The sequence below is a fragment of the Hypanus sabinus genome, chromosome 9, assembly GCF_030144855.1.
Source record: "Hypanus sabinus isolate sHypSab1 chromosome 9, sHypSab1.hap1, whole genome shotgun sequence".
NCBI classification, from domain to species: Eukaryota; Metazoa; Chordata; class Chondrichthyes; order Myliobatiformes; family Dasyatidae; genus Hypanus; species Hypanus sabinus.
In genome coordinates, this window is record NC_082714.1 from 120,020,740 (window position 1) to 120,043,992 (window position 23,253).

The 23,253-nt window shown below is 38.7% G+C and overlaps 1 protein-coding gene across 6 annotated transcripts in view; it reads left to right on the forward strand.

The window, feature by feature from the left end:
* The window catches only part of LOC132399757 (teashirt homolog 2), a 531,261-nt gene that overhangs the window by 29,409 nt on the left and 478,599 nt on the right, over window positions 1–23,253 (forward strand). The window contains exon 2 of one of the 6 annotated variants that reach the window (XM_059980472.1): window positions 15,039–15,145. The exons of 4 other annotated variants lie outside the window; for them this stretch is intronic. The gene's annotated coding sequence lies outside the window, so the exon portion shown is untranslated. The remainder of the gene's footprint in view (window positions 1–15,038; window positions 15,146–23,253) is intronic. One more of the 6 variants, XM_059980473.1, reaches the window with a different exon arrangement.

Genomic DNA, 23,253 nt, shown 5'->3' on the forward strand with positions numbered 1-23,253 from the left:
ATATTACTGTAATTTACAGTTTTTATTGCTATGTATTGCAATGTACTACTGCGTAACAAAAAAATTCATGACATATGTTAGTGATATTAAACCTGATTCTGACTCTGATAACATGTATGTGTTTGTACAGCTTGGCCAGATGTGCATCTAGTTGTGAAACCTGTCCTCTGCAGTTGGGATGAAATGGGTTCTCAGAACCTTTAAGGTGTTGAGTGATATCTCATGGAATGCATTGATTGGTGAAGGTCATTGTAAAAGGCTCACAAATTCTTGTCACAGTATATATAAAATACATTGTGACGTATCTTTGTTAAATTGCAATCAGCAGAATATATGAGTATTCATGTGATGGAGACACAGAATTGTGAAAGTAGTTTAAAGTGGCTTAGACTTCTCTATTAATAGTTACCCAGTCCTTTGACAGACAAGGTTTCATGCCCTATCATTCATTTGGTTGAATTGACCTTAATTGACTACTGCAGCGCAGGCTTACAGTAACATCTAATATTTGAAAAGAAAATAGTTAGGTTATTGTTTAAATATAGTGCCTCTGGTTTTATATGGAGAGAAATTGCTGCTGATGTTGGAAATCATGAAAAAGTAAAGCCCTCCTTCTTTCTCATTTGTGCATGCTAACCAGTATCCTTTGTGAAATACTGCACATATGAGTTATAGGAGATCATATTTGGGGTTGGGAGTAATGATTTGCACCATAGTGAAACTGGGCAATCATGAATGATGTTTCATGTGAGAAATGGCCTCATGAACATTATGTGCTGCGACAACACTAAGTAGACTCAGTAGGCACCAATAGAAGTGGAGGAGACTAACTGTAAGAATGCTTTGGACAGTTCATCTCAACATACTTGGGTTAAAGTTATCTCCTTGATCAAGTCTCAGGATTCTCAGTTCAATTAGGCTTTGCAAAGCATTCAAATCATATGATACACCTTCAAGCTTATTTTGGCATTCTCATCTGGGGTTGAAAGGGTGATTGAATGATTAGAGGGAGTTGGTAAGAGTTGTTAAAGATCCATTTTGATTTTAAATATTTTTGTTAGGAACGATAGGTTCTGCTAATGTCAACTTTGGAGACAAAGGATAACTAAACCCAACAGCAAGCAAAAAATTATCATATACAGTATAGAAATGAAATGGCACAATTGCATAAACACCTGGTTTATGACTATATCTCCTCTGTCAATCCAGTTGTAGTATGCTGCTAAATTCAGTAACTGCTCCAGATTATTAGTCTCCCTGTGGTGTCATCAGATATTCCATTTGAGGATATTTTTAATGTGGAAACTTATAGTATTGATTTTTTTCCTCACATGTGGATTAGGACTCTGCTTGATAAAATCCAAGAGTTATTTACTTTTTCCTACGTTGTGGAAAACTTGTAGTGTTCTGTTAACAATTACCATACAACTTGATATTTCTTGTATTGAAGAAAATTAAGACACTGATATTCATCACCAACATCTTAATTGACTTCAATACCAGAAATATCTAGTTTTAATTGTTAAAAGAACATTAGAAATTTTCCACAATGTAGGAAAAAGTAAATAACTCTAGGATTCTATCAAGCAAGTTCCTAATATGCATGTGAGAAATGAATTAATTCTATTAACTTTCTAAATTCTACTATGACGTATTTTATCTTACTGCACAGCCAGATAACTAAGTAGTAGAATGTTTTGCAGAAGGGAAAAATATGCTGTACTTTGGATCAACACACACAAAATGCTGGAGGAACTCAGCAGGCCAGGCAGCATCTGTGGAATAAAGTACAGTTGATGTTTCGGACCGAAACCCTTTGGCAGGACAGGTTAAGAGAGACTCTTCTTGCTCACGGAGACAAGCTATAGAGGAATAATGAATGATATCAATGAAGGGGCTGTAAGGGATATTCATTACAACAGTGGATAGAATTCAGGACTTTAGGTGCATTTTACTTGTAATCATTTGGCTCAGTATTTCCTGACAACTTCTTAATGGATTTGCTTGCCAGCAGCCTCTGAATGGCTTATCATCGCTTTCCATAAATTTGTCCTGTATTGAGCAAACTACCAGCATGTTCACTGTAGAGATATGAATGAATGTATTATACTGTTAAACAATGTGTATCATATCAAACATTATCAAATTGAGTACTTGAATGCTAGACAATAGTACTTAGACCATGAACCAATATCAGTTAAACAACCTTGAAATGTAATACCTGATCTTGCATCCCTAATTTAAAAACAAATATAAGTTGAGTACCTCTTATCTGCAGATCCAAAGTCCAAAACCTGCAAAATCTAAACTTTTTTTGAGCATTGACTTGATGTCACAAAATGGAAAATTCCACAAGATGCTGGGAGTGTCTACAGGCGATGTGCAGGGCTCAGCACACCACAGTCAGTTCTGAGAAGTGGCCCCACAAAGTAACGAACAAAGGTGAATAAAATGTAGAAAAAACACTGCATCAAGTGAAAAATGAAGATCTTGAAGCTGTATTGAAAGAGTGGATTCATCAGCATCAGAGTAAACAGTTGCTGCTTAACATTATGCTGGTCATGAAACAAGCAAATACATCACAATAAACTGAAAATTTAAGGTAATTGTGAATATTCAGCAGGCTGGAATCAGAAATTTAAGAAAAGGCACACGTTAATTTTTTTAATATTTGTGGTGATAAAGCCTCTGCTGATAAAGCAGCAGATAAATTAATTGCAGCACACTACAAAACACTGGAGGAACTCATCAGGTCAGGAAATGAATAAATTTTCCAGGCCAAGACCCTTCTTAAGGACTGTGAAAGTCATTGATGAGTTTGCTGAGATCATTACTGGTGAAAACTTAACATCAGAACAAGTCTTCAATGCTGTTTGTTTTTATACCTTATTTAAAGCCTAAAATAGAAAGAGAAACACAAATGCAGTGTATTGTAATCTTTATTCCAAACACAGCTCTATGAACAGCAGAAATTCTTTTCTTGCTTTTCACTTTTAGTAATTAGTTTCTTCTCATTTGTGCTTTTGATGCCATTCTTTATAGTACTGTAGAGGAATAGTTACCAACACGAGTTATTTTAGTGTGCTTTCTGACTAATGGGCAAAGTTGACTTATGGGTATCTGTAAAAATGGATCTGTTAAGTGGGGGTGGCCAGTTAAATGTGCAGCAATTAAGAATTGAATATTAATTCATAGTTAACAACAAACTGTCTAAAAATTCTACCTGTCTATAATGCTGTAGTATAGTTGGCTAAAGGGGACAAGCACCCATATTTAGAAATTATTCAAATCTACTTGCGGTGTAATGTTTGCCTTCCAGGAACTCGTGTGACTGCTTTTCATTGGCTATGAGGACGTGCAGTATTCTTGCCTTTGTAAATCAGGGCATTCCTAAAAACCAGATGTCCATTCCCTGTAGACACCCACACTGCTTTTTTTTATGACAGTTTAGTTCAGCTGATGGTTCATTTCATCTTAACTGAATTCCACAACACAACAGTTGTCATATTTGATTTGTCATATTCAATTAAGTTTATTTGTAATACCCAGAACAGTTTGACAGGTTCAAATAAGCAGAAGAGAATGATGCACAAGTTTCCATTTTAAAAATTTAGACTATATTGGCCAACAAAAAGGGTGCTACCTTTTTTGAGTGTATCATCTGGATAAAATAATATTTGACAGCACACAGATGTCATTTGAAATTTAAGTGCTTCTGCATACAAGGAAGAATAGGGACTACCAATGGAGAGCATGTTACACTGCCAGTGGTGTGTTGGATTTGAAGTGTTGTGGAACATTGACACAGTAGTTTTGCATGCCAGGTAAAACATTGAAGAAAGGAAAGCCTCAAATATGCCTATTTTATAAGCAATTAGATTATTAAAAATAGAGGTAAATACCTGGCTACAGTTTGTGGGAAAATTTCACTAATTGACTCCATTTCAAGCAAATAGATAGTCGGGAACTTTTCTGCTGTCTTGACGGGTGGCACAGCAGCATAGGGGTTAGCGTAATGTCATCACACCACCAGCTACCCCGTTCAATGCTGTGAATTGCTGGAAGGAGTTTGTACATTCTCCCAGTGACCATGTGAGTTTTCTCTGAGTGCTCTGGTTTCCTCCAACATTCCAAAGTACAATTTAATAAGTTTATTGGTCACGAGGACTGCAAGGCTCATTAGGCCAGAAGGGCCTGTTAACATGCTGTATCTCTCAATAAATAATCAAAGTAAATTTTCCTATTGAATGCTTTAGATCACATCCACTCTTCAAAAGGAGGAATGCATGAGACATTAATATTTCCTGCCTTACTTACTACCTGTTTTGCTGCTGGTGAATAGGGCAGCAATGAAGGTCCTCCATCTTTGTATAGAAGAATTCTTCATTGCTGCTTCCATAATAATTGTTGTTTGACCAGTCAGGGTTGTTAACCCTGAGGTGAATGCCTGAACCTGGTGGGCCAGTGGACAACTCTTAGCCTGGCCTCTACCCTTTGACCTCTTTGGCATGGGTGACCCTACCAAGAGCCAAAGAACAAGGCCCTCAATCCAGCCAACCTAGCTCTCTGGGTCATCGAGGTATGCAAGTCTCCAAGCTAAATGACAAGTCTGTAGTCCTCTTGGAGGAATATTGTCTAAATATTGAAGCATAAGTCATTATTGTTACAGGTTATTAAATGACAGAGACAATAATCTCCAGGCAGTCAACCTTAACTCTTGGTGTATTTCAGCAAAAATATAGAAAAAGCAACCCTTGAATATATTAGACCCTTATGTATTAGGTGTCAGGATATACATGGTTCTTGTTACATGAAAAATATTCAGGGGAATACTTGGAGGAAAATTAAACTCATGGAACATCTGAACAAAAATAATTTTTCCTTTATCATATACTTGTCCAAGAAGTATGAATCAATTAGGATTATTTTCTTTCATTGAGATTTGTTCCCATCTGTTACCTAATGTTAACCTTTAAATATTAACAGGCAGCTCTAAAGTTATGATGTGCTCAAAAATTAACTGATTGTTTCGTAAGTGCAGATTATACAAGAAGGTGGCACATTCATAAGTTCAATTTAACTTTGGAAGTGCATATTGAATAGTCAATCCCAGAGTAATAGCACTAAAAATATTTTCTTCCTGAGGTAAAAAATGATAATAATTACTTTTTATATCTCTTCTGAAGTTTGACCAGATGCTTTCTGGGATGAGTCACCCTTGTGCTCACGACACAGTTCCCACATCATTCAAGTGGGAGAGAGCTCATTCACCATGCAGCATTGTGGCAATGTGGTTACAGTTAGACCCAGTTATCTGCCATTGGTCACTAAGCTTTTATATTGTTGAACTGCGATGACATCTCTGTGAACTCAGCCCATGCCTACTACAATCCCTAGTTTCACCACCAACACCCCATACTCGCACCACACTGATGCCCAGAACTCATCTTCCTGACCCTCTAATTCCCCTCCATCCCTTTGCTAACTTCATTTGTCCTTTTGATTCTGGTTGTCTGGTCTTCCTGACACCCTTGGTAGCTAAGTGTGCCTCTGAAGTCACCATTGCAAAGCCCGCTCATGCCAAACTCTCACCTGATTGTTTCCCAGGGCTAAGGCTCCAATGTTTAACTTGCCTTGGCCCCAAACAAAAGCACAAAATCAGTCCAAAGTATGTGCCTACACCAGCATCTTCTGACCCAAAGGGCTAATGTTTCCAGATACCCTGCTCCCCTGCTCAGACCCTTTCCCTGCCACTCACTGAGCTCATCTTCAGGCCCATTAATTAACATTGAGTTCAACAGTTAATTGCAGGACAGACCCATGATCAACATGGAAAAGCAAATTAAAAATACGGTAGTGATAAGGGAATGAATAGGTAGGGGAATAGATCAAGAACAGCAGGAATGGATCTCTATGGTCAAGAACAAAAATCTCAAAAGGTATCTTGCCTTCTTCATGCCAGGGTTTCAGCCGCTAGTGAAAACATGGAAATAGAAGGATTAAATCTAGTTAATAGAATAAAATGGCATAGGTAGGAACAAAGAGGACATCCTACTTAAAGAGTTTCAGGAGTTCACCCCTAAATTGAAAAGCAGGATCTTGGGAGTGACATGTAATGTGTCAAAAAAGCAGACACTTCAAGAGAATGAAGACATGGATAAGTAAGAGGTGTGGAGAAATCAAGGTTCCTACATATGAGATTCCTACTCTGCGACAGAAAGGAGCTTTACCAACGTAAAGGCCTCTGCTGACCTCAGAAGCGACTAGTATCCAAATTAGGAAAGTGGTAAAGCTTTATAAGAGGGATAAATGAAGTGATACCAATATGAGAAGAAAGAGCTGAACAAGAAACACAAGCAGTCTGAATGTAATGCCACATGGAAAGAATACAAGAGAATGATACAGGGAAAGACATCGCTGGCATGGATCCCTTTAGAGTTATAGAGCGAAATACTATAAGATAGGTGTGCATAAAATGTGAGAAAATCCTAAAATGATTTAAACTGCTCAAAAAGTACAGTTTCCATAATAAAGTAGGGAAGTTGGAGTGGTGGTGCATTGGGTGAAACCAGGTGGTGCAGTGCTGAGGCATAAGGCATTGCTACAGGTGAATCAAGGTTGAGAATTAAGCGGTGCACAGTCTAATCTCAATAGAAAAGATAGAGAGGGATTGAGTAGCACTACTAATCGGGGATTACAAGATAATACTAGAGAAATTAAATACAGGTAGGGAATCAATGGTATGCAAATACGTTTGTAGAAAGAAATAATAATTCCACAATCATGCCTAATTTACAGATGATGTAAAAGTGAAAAGAGGAGGAAAAAATTAAGTGAACAAAAATAATAATAGTGGATAAATTTCATCTACCTCAGTATTAATTGGACGGCCGATGTAAGAATTCATGATATGGAAATGAAGTTCCTACAGTGTACGTAGGACTCATTTGTAATCCCATGCACCTATAAACCAGCAATGGAGGGTTAGCTATTGGATTTAGGAATGAGAAAAATCAAAGCAGGTGAGAAAGATTAAATAGGAGAATATCCAGGAAATGGAGATCATAACATAATGTACTTCAATGTAGTTGTGACAAAAATAGGTTAATAAATTGGAGAAAAGCTTATTTTGAGAAGCTGAGATGGAATTTAAGAAGCAACAATTTAGTCAAGGGATGCAGATAAACAACGGGAATTATTTTAAACTGTGTTCAACAGACTGGGAAAACTATGCTCAAAGTTAAGAATGAACTAGGCATTCATAGATGAATAAAACTAAAAGGGCACAAGAATGAGGAATATTAAGCATGTAGAAAATAGAGCAATGTATGATACAACAGAATAGAAAAGGATTAAGAGAGCTCAAAAATTAATTATGAATACAGAATGAATTATCAACTTAAAACATTGAGAACACAGGGCAAACTTTATATCAAAAAAGGAAAAAATCTATCATTCAGCATTTAGAAGTGAGAATCAGCAGGTAGATAAGATATTGGCTGATGAGATGAACAATGATATAAGTGTATTCAAAGCTTGGAAATAATATTAAATAATTAGGCTCGAAGATAAAATCCTTGAACCAGATAGATTGTGTCCACTTATTTTAAAAGAAGTGGGAAAGAAGAGTAGCAATTCACAGAGGGAGAAATGTGAATAGTGGTTCCATGAGGATCAATTAGGAAAAGGTATAGTGCCAGAGGGTCAGTAGATAGCCAGTGAAGTATATTTATTTAATTTAGAGCTGGAACGTGTTTAGGGAAAAGTAGTTGAGTTCTTGTTAAAGGAGAGCATAAATTAACACATAGGAATGAAAAGAAATAATGGATTGCCTAGTTATATTTAAGAATAACAAATCTTGCTTGACCAGCTTTACCATATTTTTGTAGAGGTAAAGGAGAAAGTACACAATAATAATGCAGAGGATTTAAAATATCTAGATTTTCAAAAGATTGTTGATAACTTACCCCTTAATACGTAATAAATATCGAAGTACATAGATTCAGAAGATAAGCAGCAAGGTAGATGGTTCAGTGGCCAACTCTGAAATTAATTAACTCACCAGGCAACACGTCATTGGGCTGTGGGAGGAAACTAGAGCATTGGGTAGTTCCCACATGGTCACAGGGAGAATGAGCAAACTTCACACAGACAGTGCTGGAGGTCAGGATTGAACCTGGGTCACAGAAACAATGAGGCAGTTTCATTCTTATTTTCCAAAGAGTACAGAAGCCTTGGGTGGATGAATAGCACGGAAAGATTTAGAAGATTTGAAAATATAAGGGATATAGTATCAAGAAGGGATGAACAAGTTGAGTGCTGTAAGTGAAGATGGCTAAGGGGTAACTTAACTGGAGATCTTTGAAATTATGAAATGTCTATTAAGTGGTGAAAAGAAAATTAATATTTCCATTCGTGAGGAAGACCAGAACTAGAGGTCATTAACATAAGGGGGGAACCAAGAAATCTGATAGGGAAACCTCTTCACTCAAAGAGTGGTGAGAACAGGTCATGTTTATCAGGGGAGGCTGGAGAAGCACATGAGAGAGAAGGAAGATAGAGGTTATATTGATTGATTGAGATGGAGGAAGATGGTAAGTGGTTTGAATGGCGCAGAAATGCCAACATACAGTAATCAGCTGAGCAGAGTGACCTGTTTAATTACACTCCATAACTTCAGTAAGTTAGCTAAGTTATGTATGTTTGGAATATAAATGCAAGAGCTAGATAAGAAGTTTTACAGAGCAGTTTAATTTCTTGGTTAGGTTTACGCATCTTGATAAGAATTCAACAAACAATCATTGATAGTATAATTGAGATGAAGGGCTGAGATGACTTTTTGGTTTCAGTGAGATTCTGTGTTAATTTGGGCTATGTTCTCTGATCTGGAGAGTTAGCTATAAAGCTAATCAAAATTTGTTTTATAAATAAATATTAAATGGATACTCAAAAGCTGGAAACAAATCATTTTGAATGTAAAGATATGTGTCTGAGAAGGATATGGGGCTGCATTTTCTCTTAAGAGATGAAAGTACTGTGCTTGTTTCGTTTAGTAACAGCATCCTACAGACTTTTCATGATCTTTTTCTGTAAATTCAGCACCATTTTAAGATAATCAGTTGTGTTTGAGGAGAACAAACACCAAAAATGTTTCTTCACTAATCTGATTGAAGAGAGGAAGTTAAATAAAGAATGGAAAATACACGTGCATTTGAAGTAGTGAGATAACAGAAGACCAGTTAAAGGAGTTAAACACAATTAACAAAAATTTATAATGCTTTTGCTTTCTTTACAGGCCTTGTGAAATTAAATATTCTTAGCCTTCAGAAGGTGTTGAATTTATTATTTGCCTCTTCATTAAAAGTTCAGTCACCTCTGAAAGTAGTAGCACCCTCCATTCAATTCTTTAGTCTGGGATTAGTGTGAAGTTTAACAAACCAAGCTTTTGACATAAATGCATTATTTTGAGGAGGATTGCAAGTGTCCTGCGAAGGACCAGGATTCTTCCTACAGCAGTTTAGAAATTTCCAAACACGATTTGCTTGTACTTTTGAAGCTCCCATGGTGCTGACAGCCTCCCAGTGATTTCTACTGAAAGTTTCATGTCATAATCTTAAAGAACTTGAACTAACCCTGTTTAGAAATTAATCAAGAAAAAACAGCATGAGAAGTTATTGACTGTTTTACTCCAAAAGATCATGGATGCAAATCAGAAGTGTTTAAAGGGCAAATATATATATAGTATTAGAGAGGATTGCTAAATATTTATCAGGCTTTGCTCAAAAATCTTTCTGAGTATTGCTGTAGGATTTTTACTTGCTTTGGTATCCACTTAAGTGTCGTGTGTTCAGACAAATTATAAACCAACTCTATGCACTTTGTTTCAGCTTAATGGTTTCTCTCAGTTGATCTTTCTTGACTTTGGACAACATCAATGGTAAAATTAAGTTATTAATAGACTGAGTGAGTGGTAACTATGGCACAACAGAAGGTAGGCAGCTATCTCCTGAAGTATGTAGGAAGTGACTAATAGGTAAAACTATGCGTTCGAATACAGCAATTCTTTTTGCTTTTTTATCTGTCAGTTTCTGAAGGGCTCAAATGGGCTCTCTGATTAGAAGCAGCTGGGCTGAAAATTAATTTCCAGAAAACAGCTGGGTACAAACAAATTTAGCTAACTGCTAAATTCAAAAAGAAGATGCTAATCAAACCATTTCCACCAGATGTTTGTATTTGAATTGAAATGTTACAACTATTGTATCAGATTAAATGAGGGTTGTGTTTCCTGTCAAATGAGCATGGCTTATACCTTCTCTGTACCAGACCTCTAAAACATCTATAATGTGACAAGAATTCATTTACCATCCCATTATAAACTCACCTGAATGCACCAGCCTGAATCTTTTTGCATTCTTTCATGTAGGACTATCGGGCAGTTACAGCTAATCTGGTAATTGCAGTCGTGTCAATGCTGAGTCTTTGGTGAGAATTTCCTGAGGAGTCACTGAAGAGAAGCAGTATATCTCCACCCATCCTACCCTACCATTACTGGATTCAGCAGTTAAATTCTGTAACAAAAATAGCAGTATCGTAGGCTTATCACATACCTCTGTCCATCTTTATTTCCATCTGTGGAAGTTTTCAAGTGCCTTAGATGGCAAACCAAATTTCTTCAAACTGATAATGAAATATAACCACTTTATAGCTGCATTGATATATCGGGACCAGGTTAGAACCTCAGAGATCTTGACATCCGGTAACTTGAAATTGCTCAGTCTTTCCACTTCTGATCCCACGATGAGGATTGTTCATGATCCATTGTCCTACCTTTCTGAAGTCCACAATAAGCCCTTTGTTCTTACTGACATTGAGTGCAGGGTTGTTAGTGCGACACCACTCAACTAACTGGTATATCGCTTGTATGCCCTCTGCTCTCCATCAGAGTCTCTGCCAACAATGGTTGCATCATCAGCAAATTTACGGATGGCATTTGATCTATGGCTAGCCACACAGTCATGGACATAGAGAGTGTAGAGCATATCTTGAGCTAGCACAAATTTGGCAGTGTTTTAGTTTCTAAGATCTTCCTCCTTTGCAGTCATGAAGTCATTCTGATAGTTTCTTCATGGATTAGAATTTATGTTGATACCAGTGATAGTGCTGACAGACTATGTGGAATCTAAATTACTTTCGTATGCATTTCTTCATATTACATTCTGTGCTTTTGACATGCTTGATGTGACAAGCCTGTATTTATATCATGGTCAATGTACTCTAAGTAGCTTCGTTTGTGCTGATAGGGTAAATGAAAGAACACCAGCATCCTTTCAAATTGGTTTCTTCTATATGGAAATCAACTGAACTATTTGCAATTATGTTCATATAAGAATCATTTCTGCCCTTGGATGTGAAGCATAGTTTCTTTGAGCAGCCAGAGAAGTTGAAACAGGTGAAGTATCAACATTGAAAAGACATTTTGGTGAGTACATGGATAGGAGTCGTTTGGAGGAATATAGAGGTTTTCTGATGACGCTGCCATAGTTGGATGCATCAGCAAGGGAGATGAGGCCGAGTACAGGGCTACGGTGGGAATCTTTGTCACATGATGCGAGCAGAATCATCTGCAGCTTAATGTGAAAAAGACTAAGGAGCTGGTGGTGGACCGGAGGAGGGCTAAGGCACTGGTGACCCCTGGTTCCATCCAAGGGGTCAGTGTGGACATAGTGGAGGATTACAGATACCTGGGGATACGAGTGGACAATAAACTGGACTGGTCAAAGAACACTGAGGCTGTCTACAAGAAGGGTCAGAGCCGTCTCTATTTCCTGAGGAGACTGAGGTCCTTTAACATCTGCCGGACAAGGCTGAGGATGTTCTATGAGGCTGTGGTGGCCAGTGCTATCATGTTTGCTGTTGTGTGCTGGGGCAGCAGGCTGAGGGTAGCAGACACCAACAGAATCAACAAACTCATTCATAAGGCTAGTGATGCTGTGGGGGTGGAACTGGACTCTCTGACAGTGGTGTCTGAAAAGAGGATGCTGTCCAAGTTGCATGCCATCTTGGACAATAACTCCCATCCACTCCATAATGTACTGGTTAGGCACAGGAGTACATTCAGCCAGAGACTCATTCCACCGAGATGCAACATTGAGCATCCCAGGAAGTCGTTCCTGCCTGTGGCCATCAAACTTTACAACCCTTCCCTTGGAGTGTCAGACTCCCTGAGCCAATAGGCTGGTCCTGGACTTATTTCCACTTGGCATGATTAACTTGCTATTATTTAATTATTTATCATTTTATATTGCTATATTTATTCACTATTCTTGGTTGGTGTGACTGTAACAAAACCCAATTTCCCTCGGGATCCATAAAGTATGTCTGTCTGTCTGTCTATAGGCCCAATGCTGGCAAATGGAGCTAGCACCCTGGTCACCATGGATGATGAGGTCCAAAGAGCCTGTTTCCATGCTGAGTTACACTTTTACTCTTCCTCTCGTCAGGCTGAGGCACATCCTAATTGTTTTTAAAACTGGAACTCTGCCATTGTTTTTTTTACTTGAATATGTGGTCTACCTTAACTGTATTTTCCATTGCTCTGGAAATGTGTCCAGTGATTTGATAAGTCATAGCAATGCAGCTGGTGTACTGTGGACTACCTTATATTCCTGAAATCTGGTATGGCATTCATATTAACTCTTCAAGTTGCCTAGCAAACATTCTTTAGTTCACTTTTAGACAACCTGGTCAGATAACCTTCAATTTCAGTCGCAGTCTGTTGCCCTTCTGTTTTTGCCAAGTTAACTTCCCTAACCATCTCTCTAGAGTTTAGTATTAATGGACTACGCACTGTATGTCCATATAATAGGTGTTCTAAAAGAGTGAACACCTTGTTAATTGTTGGGTATCAGCCAAGACCAGGCAATAAATATGTTATTTCATTCATTTAAATTCTGCTCAGGACTTGCGGACATCTCTGCTATGAGCTTGTTTTCTTTCAGGATGGTACAGTGAAATTGAAGTTGTTTTGTTTGAGACAGTTGCCATAAATAAATGATTAGTGAGATTTGACGTTAGCATTTTCATTGGACAGAATTCTTCTGGGAAGCCAGGTCAAGAGACTATCTCTAATAGTTAATTGGCTACATGTGTGTGTCCAGAGAGAAAGAGTAATCACATTTAGATATCAAGATTCATACATGGGTTACTGTAGTTAATACATACTATTTCCATAACTGAAATATAACAGGCATATGGCTGGTGTAATTCATACAAACACATGAAAATCTAGCTAAAATAATTAGAGATTGTCAGGGAACCACATTAGAAGTATGATCCACAGTTTTACCCATTGGTAACATTTATAAAAGGCTCTTAAGAAAAAAAAACAACTCAGGCATATATTTAAAACCATGTTGCACCAAATATGGGTAGTGAACAACATCCTCACAGAATAACCAGATGAAGGTTGATATGGACTTCTGGATCGGCACTTGCCAGTTGCACTTGCATCCACAGTGATGAAGTGTTTTGAGAGACAAGTGATGAAACATATCAGTTCCTTCCTGAGTGTGACTTGGATCCGCTCCAATTTGCCTACCAACGCAAACAGGTCCACAGCGGTTGCCACCTCATTGGCTCTCCACTCAACCCTGGAACATCTAAACAGCAAAGTTGTATACAACAGGATGCTGTTGATTAACTATAGCTCAGCTTTCAATTCCATCATCCCCACAAAACTAATCAATAAGCGCCAAGACATTGGCCTCAATACCTCCTTGTGCAAATGGATCCTGGATTTACTTACTGGCAGATGCCAGTCAGTCTGGATTGGCAACAGCATCTCCTTCACGATCTCCATCAACTCATGTGCACCACAAGGCTGTGTGCTTAGCCCCTTGCTCTACTTGCTTTACACTTATGTGTGTGGCTAAGCACAGCCCGAAATTCATATTAAAGTTTGCTGATGACACCACTGTCGTGGGCCAAATTAAAACTGGTGATTAATTGGCATTTAAGAGGAAGATTGAAAATTTGGCTGAGTGGAGTCATAACTCTAAATGTCAGCAAGACCAAGGAGCTGATTATAGACTTCAGGAGAGGGAAACCAGAGATCCATGATCTAGCCATCCTTGGAAGATCAGAGGTGAAGAATGATAGCATCTTTAAATTCCTGGGTGTTACTATTTCAGAGGACTTGTCCTGGACCAGCACGTAAGTGCAATTGTAAAGAATTCACAATAGCCTCTACTTCCTGTGGTGATTCATCACGACATCTAAAACTTCGACAGACTTCTATAGATGTGTTGTGGAAGAGTATATTGACTGGCTGCATCACAGCCTGGTAATGAAACACCAATGCCGTTGAATGGAAAATCCTACATATGTAGTGGATTTGGCCAAGCATAATAGGGATAATGTCCTCCCAGCCAATGAGCACATCTGCATGAATTGCTATCATAAGAAATCAGCATCCGTTATCAGAGACCACCCAGGTTATGCTCTCTTACTGCTGCTGCCATCAGTTAGAAGGTCCAAGAACCTTATGACTTGCACCACCAGGGTCAAGAAAGGTTACTACCCCTCAACCATCAGGCTCTTGAATAAAAGTGGATAACTATACTCACTTGGCCTGTCATTAAAATGTTCCTACAATTTGTGATCTCACTTTATGGACCCATCATCTCATTATCTCAGATTCTTATTATTTATTGCTATTTATTTATATTTGCATTTTCACAGTGTTTTTTTGGCTGCACTCTGGCTGATCTTTCATTGATCCCATTATAGTTACTATTCTATAGATTTGCTGAATATGCCCACAAGAAAATGAATCCCAGGGTTGTATATAGTGACATATATGTACTTTGATAATAAAATTTACTTTGAACTTTGAACATTCTTATAACACTGTGGTAGGTTACAGATGGGCATTTTGCCCATGCTCCTACCTCAAATGCCTCCAGATTCTGCCATGCATGTGTTCACTAGACGCGCTCTAATAAGCTGTTAAATTATCAACCTGTTTCTCTTTGATGTAGAAGGAAAACCATGCTGATACAGGGAGAGACATGGCAACTCCACACAGGCAACATCTGATTGTCAGGATGAGACCCCATTTGCTGGAGGGGTGAGGCAGCAGCGTCATGTACGGTACCACTGCAACCCCTGCACCTCTAGTGACCTAGTTAGTGTGGAAACAGGCTCTATAGCTACCAGGTCCACACCAATGTACTTAAATCCATCTTATTTCATTCTCCCCACTTTCCCATCAATTGGCCCCAGATTCGATCACACACTTCCCCACCAGGAGCAATTTACAGTAGCTAAAAATGTAAGGGTTTGTGGTCACTGTTCCCTAACTGCTCAACCACTGAAAGGTCAGTCATCCGTCCATGCTCAAAACTCTCCACCAGATCCAGTGCAGCCCTTTCTCTGGTTGGAGTATCAACATGTTGAATTAAGAAACTATCTTGGATGCACCTAACATTCAGCTCCATCTAAACCTCTTGCACTGAGAAGGTCCCAGTTTATGTTCAGCAAGTTGAAGACCCCTATGACAACAACCTTATTGTTTTTACATCTTTCCTTAATCTGCCAGCATACCTGTTTCTTAATGCCCCTGTGGCTATGGCAGGGGTGGAGGGGAGGAGGCATCTGTAGTATAATTCCAACAATGATTACATCCTTCCTATACTTGTGATCTACCCATATAGCCTCTGAGTGCAGCTATGATATTGTCCCTGATTGGTAGTCCAACTTTCCTCTCCCTTACCTCCCTCTCTGTCTTTTCTTAAATCTCAGAACCCTGGGTTATTAAACACCCATTCCTGTCCCTCTCTCAATCTAATCTCTATAAAGGCCTCAGCATCATAGTTCCATATACTGATCCATGCTCTGTTCATCACTATTACCCATAATACTCCTATCATTCAAGGACACAGACTTCAAACTATCCTTCCTATCTTATATATTACTTTGCTCCTTCCTGCTTTTACTGGCCCTGACATCTACCTTCCTCTGTATTCCTCCACTTTCTGACATGGTCTCTGGGTCCCTTACTCTTGTCAAACTAGTTTAAACTCTCCCAAGTAGCACTAACGAACCTCCTGGCCAGGATACTGGTTCTCTTCCAGTTTAGGTGCAACTCGTCTCTCTCATACAGGTCACCCCAAGACTCAGAAGATATTCTAATGATCCTCGAGCCTGAAGTCACTGCCCCCCTGCAAAAGTTGTGAGCTACTTATTCATCCACACTATCATCCAATTCCTGCTCTGACTAGCACGTGCTACTGAGAGTACCCTAGAAATTAGTACCTAGGAGGTCCTACTCTTCAGCCTCTATCCTAACTCCCTATACTCTCTGGAAAGGACTTCTTCCCCCTTTTTACGTGTCATTAGTGCTATTGTGTTCCACAGCATCCTAGGCCGATTGGATAATTCAATTAAAAGAAAACTTTTCCCTCACAAATCAGAGGGGTGTTTGAGTACTTGTAAAAGGATCATGTGAGAAGTTGCAAGGAGTATTGCAGAAGATGGCAGTCTGATGTGAAGAGGATGTTTCTTTTGGTGGGGGGTTCCAGGATCAGAGGGCTCAGCCTCAAAACAGAGGGATGACAATTTAGAACAGAGATGAGGAAGAATTTCTTTAGCCAAACAGTACTGAATCTGTGAAATCTGTAGCCACAGGCAGCTGTGGAGTCCAGGTTACTGGGTGCAGTTAAGGCGGGGGTTGATATTTTCTTGATTAGTCAGGGCCTGGAAGGTTATGGGAATAAGTCAGGAGTTTGGGGTTGAGAAAGAAATGGGTCAGCCATGATGAGATGATGGAGCAGACTTAATGGGCCAAATGGCCTAATTCTGCTCGTAGCCTCATGGTCTTTTGGAAATATTAGGAATATTCAGCATGGCTGAGAGCGGTAGTAGAGAAATAATTGCACTTAATATTTCAGACCATTTTCAGGTCACAGTTTGAAGATAAATTCTGTTTTCACAACTGCTAGTATTTTGTTATTTTTGGGATATGTTGAGATTGTTGATGAGGTGTAAAGAATGCTAGAGGTGTGATGAACAGCCAGTTCTCAGGCTAGTGGGAAAAAGAGTGAAGGGGAGGGACCAGATCAGCAGAGAGGTGGCTTTGAGGAGGCAGTATGAAGCGGTGGTGGAATGAGGAGGTGACAGGGTCAGAAGTGAGGGATAAGGAGGGATTGAGGAAAGTTAGGTAAAGGGATAATGAGTGGAACTAGAGGAAAGCAGTAAGAGAGCGTCAAGAACCATTAATTCAAATCTTCAGGCATGATTAAAATCTCATTCCAATGGCTTCATTACAATGTCAGTATCTGGTTGAACAGTTAAAATTTAATTCCCATAATTGTTCCTTGGATTATAGATTAACCCCCCCCCCCCCATAAAAACACTGCCTTAGAGAACTTAATCCAGTGAATAGTTCTTCAGAGTGACGTTGTTCTGGTTTTTTTAAGTTCCTGATATCTGGCAAGTGAGTCTTTCAGAAGTACTACTGCCTACTAGATATTGTCTCCTATCTGGAATTGATTTGAATATCAGATAAAATGCCTTTCCTCTCACCACTATATTTACAAACAATGCGTCCCTGATTCTTGAGGTACCTGAGACTACCTGTTCAGAACATTTAAGGCAAAACTTGTTCTCTGAATGTAAGGTGAAGTATCAGGAGTCCTCAGCTGTCTTATACATCCATGTCTTGGGAGTCATTGTGCAGCAACAGTTTCCTGATACCAGTCCTATGTCTCAGATGCCGCCTGAACTGAGCTTGTTGCAGGATCAGTATAGAGCCGTTGTTTCGCCCAAGTCACTGTTACAGCCAGAGAGTTTCTTTAAGCAAATTAGCCACAACGCCCCGTCGTTCAGGTTCTCAGCAGAACAGTAGGTGCTTATCCTTTCGCCTCCAATGATGACTGAACTTCCACCAATCTATCAGTGGACCATGAGAACAAGGTTTTCCACCTGCTAAACTGCTTCATCATTCCAAATTGTAAGATTTTAACTGTAGATAGGTTTTGAAAGGATTTCTATTATAATAGCCATTGATTCCAAAACTATGTTGGCAAAAATATATTTTCAGCTCTATGATAATGGGAGGATTAAATACATTGCCATTAGTTTATTTCAGTGCTATTTTGAAAAAAAAATCATATTCTGTCTGATGCCAAGGAAAGGAAGGACAAAATGAAGTAAGTAAGAAATAGGTCTAGAAAAGCTAGGAAGGTGGTTAGGAAGCTACAGGTTGTTTTTTTGAAGACATGCTTTATTGGTTTATAAGAACAGTCAATGTGGACTCTGACTTGGAGTGTGACTTGTAAATGTGGACTTTGACTTACATTGCTACCAGGTCTTGCTCAAGTTGATGCTTAGTCCTAAGTACAATCCAGTTGAAAGTGCAGCGATCAGCAAAGACTCACATTCTAAAATACATTGAAACCTTCTCATCTACAAATGTGGGTTTGACTCCAGCCATAACACTGCACCAATGTAGCTAAATACATTGAAGCTCTTGCACATGGAGCCAAACAATCAATATACTGATAATATTCTAAAATTGGGATTTGTGAAATGCACACAGTATGTGCATTACCTCCTGGTTTATATATTTTGCATGTGCAGTGCTTCATAGAGTTACACTATGAATTTATGTGCACTATCAGGTAGCAATGAAGAGGAAAAAAAATATTTGTTTAATGTTTATCGGAGCCCGCTTGATGTACAGGATGGTAACATTTCACCAATGCAGATAAAATAGTCCATTTGCCATTATTCATAATTACAGGGGCACAGTATACAATCAGAACATCAGGTCGGCAGCCTACTACCTGGCATCTTCCATTAATGCTCATTAAATGACCATCGGGAGGCACAGGAGGATTATTTGGATGATCTATCCATGTGCATATCCTCCCCCCTTGAAGAGTGGTGTCCCCTGTGTACTGTTGTTGCACCTGACAGTCCAGTTTTGTGTGAAGGCTGCAAGAGTGCCCATTAGCTTCATAACTTGTTAGGCATTTACTTGGGAGAAAAACCGTAATTGTTTCCCTTGCATTTGAGCTGGGTGACAGGTTGAAGATAATTGTAGATCTAAATGTCATCATCAATTGAATTCTGTTTGAAATGCATCAGACTCTCAAACTTCCTTTGAATTGTTGGAAATAGAATAAAGTATATCATTGGTAATGGTATGGTGCCATAGTCAAGATTAGTTGACATTGGTCTTTTGTATAAATAAAAGAGTGTCATTAACCCAGTACTGGTGATGCTGCAGTCTGTCTATTCTCCGTACTTTTTAAAATTCCATGTGCAGTGCTGTATAATAACTGAACAGTTCCTTCATTGGTTCATTGAGATTAACCAGTACTTTCTGACTGCAGCCAAGGAAAGAGTAGCTGCCTTGCCTTGGTAATTTTGGACTGGGGATAGACGAGATTCACATTCACTGTGCAGGGGTCTCTGTTGGAACTACTTGTTTGTGAGGCTGAGTAAGGACAAGATCAGGCTTGTCTGTAGCATTCCCTGCAGAGCCTGTCAGCAACTATTATCAAGGTTTACTGATGTATAGTAGGAACTTGAGCCGGGAGACCAGTAATGGATGGAAAATCCAAATTTTCCATCCATCATTGACATTTTAGCCTGAATTCACAATTGCTGCTTCCAAGGGGTAAAACACAATGCTAGGAATGTGAATATTTAAAATCATCCCTGTAGAATAAAGCATTCTCTCCATTTGTGCTCACTTAAAACACCTTACAGCAAAAGCTGAGACCCTGAAAAAGAGTAATTGTGTAATATGATTAAACTGTACCCACAGGGTGAAAAATACTAACTTCATGCTGCCTTCTATGTATGAAAGCTTGTGGCTAGCTTTAGTTTAAACTTCCTTATATAGGTCTTCCAAAAGAGATTGTCTACAGGTGCTCCTGTGTTACAGCATTTTGATAGTGGAAACTTGTCCAAAATTGAGATGCAGAATAAAATTCACTCTCATAGAATTTATGGGGATAAAAAAAAGTAATTTTTTTAAAAACTTCCATGTATTGATGCATATGCGGATGACCCAGGTTCGTGATACAAAAAGTTGTCATATGGACCATTTTCAAGGATTGGTAATTGCCCACTCCTTGTAATGTGGGGATCACCTGTATATGGCTGGAGGAAGTGAGAGCATATTTTTTACACTGAAAATTCTGCAAGTGCATAGCAGATGAAGTGGCAGTTGTGGAGTAAGAAATAGAGTCAGTGATTCTTTTTTTATCAGCATTAGAGATTATTAGTGATGTGACAGATTTTTAGCAAGGACAGAGTGAAGGAAATGGCAGGCAAGGAAAGATTGGAAGGATTTTGCTATGATGTTGGTGAGAGATTTTATGATGGCTGACGGTACTAAACTGGGTTTGTGGAACAAACAAAATGATAAAAAAATGTTAAGAGAAGAGAAGTGAGATTATCATTATCTGAAATTGTCCAACTTTTGTGTTGAATCAGAAGTAGTAACCTACCTGTTTGGAAGATGAAATGACAAACGTTGAATTTACATTGAGCTTTGCAGAAATATATTAGTGGGTGGCAGATAAAGGTATCATTGGAGAAGAGGTGGACATTGTGACAAGAAACCAGAAACTGTAAAGTGGATGTCTTATCTGTATCCCACCTCTCAGAGTAGACACCTTTGTCCCTGTCCCATCAGTCTGGGCGGAGACAGTACCATGGGCATCATATATATACAGTACCAAGTAGAAAGTAGTTTAAATTACATTGTTAGCTCGAAGTATATTCTCCTTGTTGGGAGGGGAGGGTGGTGGGGTTCCCACTACTGAAATAGTGGGTATTGGCAGCTAAACTCACCATGGAGGATAAACAGGGAATTGATCTAGCCTCTGAAGAGTAGATAGGTACAGCATAACCTCCCTTTAGTGAGGTCACCTGCAGCTATCTATATTGGAGAGGCTTAAGATCTTCATTTGAGTTCAGAACTTTGTAGACAGCAAACCTAATTCCATCACGTAAGGAGAAAAGTGTGGGATGATTGAGAACTGGACGATAGTACGTGAATCAAGGATAATGGGGAGAGGGCAGGAAAATGGATTTGAGGGACGTCAAATCTGCCACAATCCAATTCAAAATTCAATAGTGAAGCAGAACCAAGGATGGCCCATTTGTGTTCCTCCTCCTTTTGGTTTGATAGTCTTTGAATGGCAAAAGGCTATTTAAATGGAAGACATGTTTTGTCAAGGAATTGTGCCCAGGTGGCAAAAAAAAACATGCTATATGCCTTATTTACCACTCTTTCCATTTGTATAGCCACATTCAGTGAACCTGAACCTCAAGATTCCATTCCATCTCAGTGCTCTTAAGGGGTCAATAATTAACCGTGTACTTTTCCTTTCATTTGACCTCCCAAAGTGCAACACCTCACACTCGCCTGGATTAAACTCCATTACCACTTCTTCACCCACTTCTATCCTGCTGTATTCTTTGGTGGTCCTTTACGATGTCCATATCTCTATCAATCTTGGTGTCTCCACCAATCAGTCATGCAACTCTACCTCTTTTTACTCTCTCCTCGCCCATCGTGTTTGGTACAACAAAACCCAGGAACATTAAGCTGCATTCAGGTCTTGTTAACAGTAACAACACCATAATTCCATGACTATTCTGGTGTATATTGTTCTGTCCATACTATTCATTACAAATTGCTGGAAATTTGCACATAGCACATTCAGATGGAGACGTGACATAAAGATTTTTACTCCTCATGTATGGATGGATGTAAGAAATAAAGTCAATTCATTTTAATACCGATCCAGACTCTCAGTTCATCCTCCTATTCATAGTACTCCAAATACTGAATTAAACACATGCTTAGTAGTCTGCCCCTTGCTCCTCTTCCTTTCAGTCTTACCTGTCATACCACCTTCCTAACCCTCAACCCTATTACCACCGCTGAGGCTCCCATCTCCTTGTCATTGTAGTTTAAACCCCGATGATTTGACATTATCATCTATCTAAAAATTTTCCAGAGGAATTCAGTTCCCTCATGCAAATATCCCTAATATCCTCACCGTTATGGGACAAGGTGTTCACCATAATGTTGTGTACCAGTATGGTGTGGACACTCGTTTTGGATTGTTAAAGTTCTTTTCCTATCTGCAAAAAAGGCACTACTGAGTCTAATGTTGTCTACATTGATCCCAGGCTGAGAATTGCTCCTATGTTCTGTACGTTTAACTTATTAGGGAATTCTTCCCCGTTAAAGGTATTCAGTCCTGAAGAAGGGTCTTGGCCCAAAATGTTGACTGTTTACTTTTTTCCATGGATGTTGACTGACCTGCTGAGTTCCTCCAGCGTTTTGTGTATGTTGCTTCATCTAGTCTGCTTGAATGTTGTGTGATAGGAGACGATACTTTTTAAGTTTTAGTTTCCTGCTTTTTGTGTTTCCCATTTTTCTTTTACGTGCAGATTTTTCACAACAGCATCTTGGTAAGCAGCAAGAAGTTTGTATGTAGAGTACAATACATTCTAGTTATTTTGGAAATCAGTCTAAATTGTTCAAATTCCCACCACAACCTCTCATGCAAATCCTCAAATCAAGTATCATCAGTACTTGTAAATTAGATACAGTATTCTGTTATCATAGTTCCATGGTGGTTGTGTTGGTTAGTTAATTGAATTTATTGTGATTATGTTGCCAGAAGCTATTAAATAGTTCTATCACAGTTTATTTCCTTAACCTATGGTGTGCCTATCTTAAAGTTGCTGGTATAAATTAATGGCTTTATAATATGGTTGTATGATTGGTTCCAGTGATCTGTATCTAACAATTATATTTTGTAGGCTATTTACAACATTGCTCAACTTTAAGTGAAGTTTTCAAAGAATGTCATGTAAATCAAAGTACTCCATTACCTACAGATGTTTAAAGAGTCTTAATAAATACCAATCACAACAATGATACAAAGTAATTTTTAATAAATAAAACATTTCTTGTTTGCAGCAGTGAATATTTTATAAATGATGTTGAAATGATGTCCTTTCTAATAAACTCCTTCTGTACATCATTCATGGTTTTCAGAAAAGACTAACATTTTAGACAATCTTTGAACTTAAAAAAAATCTTTTTATTTCTAATGACATGCTTGCCATCTATTGAAAACATAAATATTTGTCATGTGGTCTTGCATTTTTGTCAGATATTGCATTTAAGTAAAGGCAATGAATTTCCTGCACCTA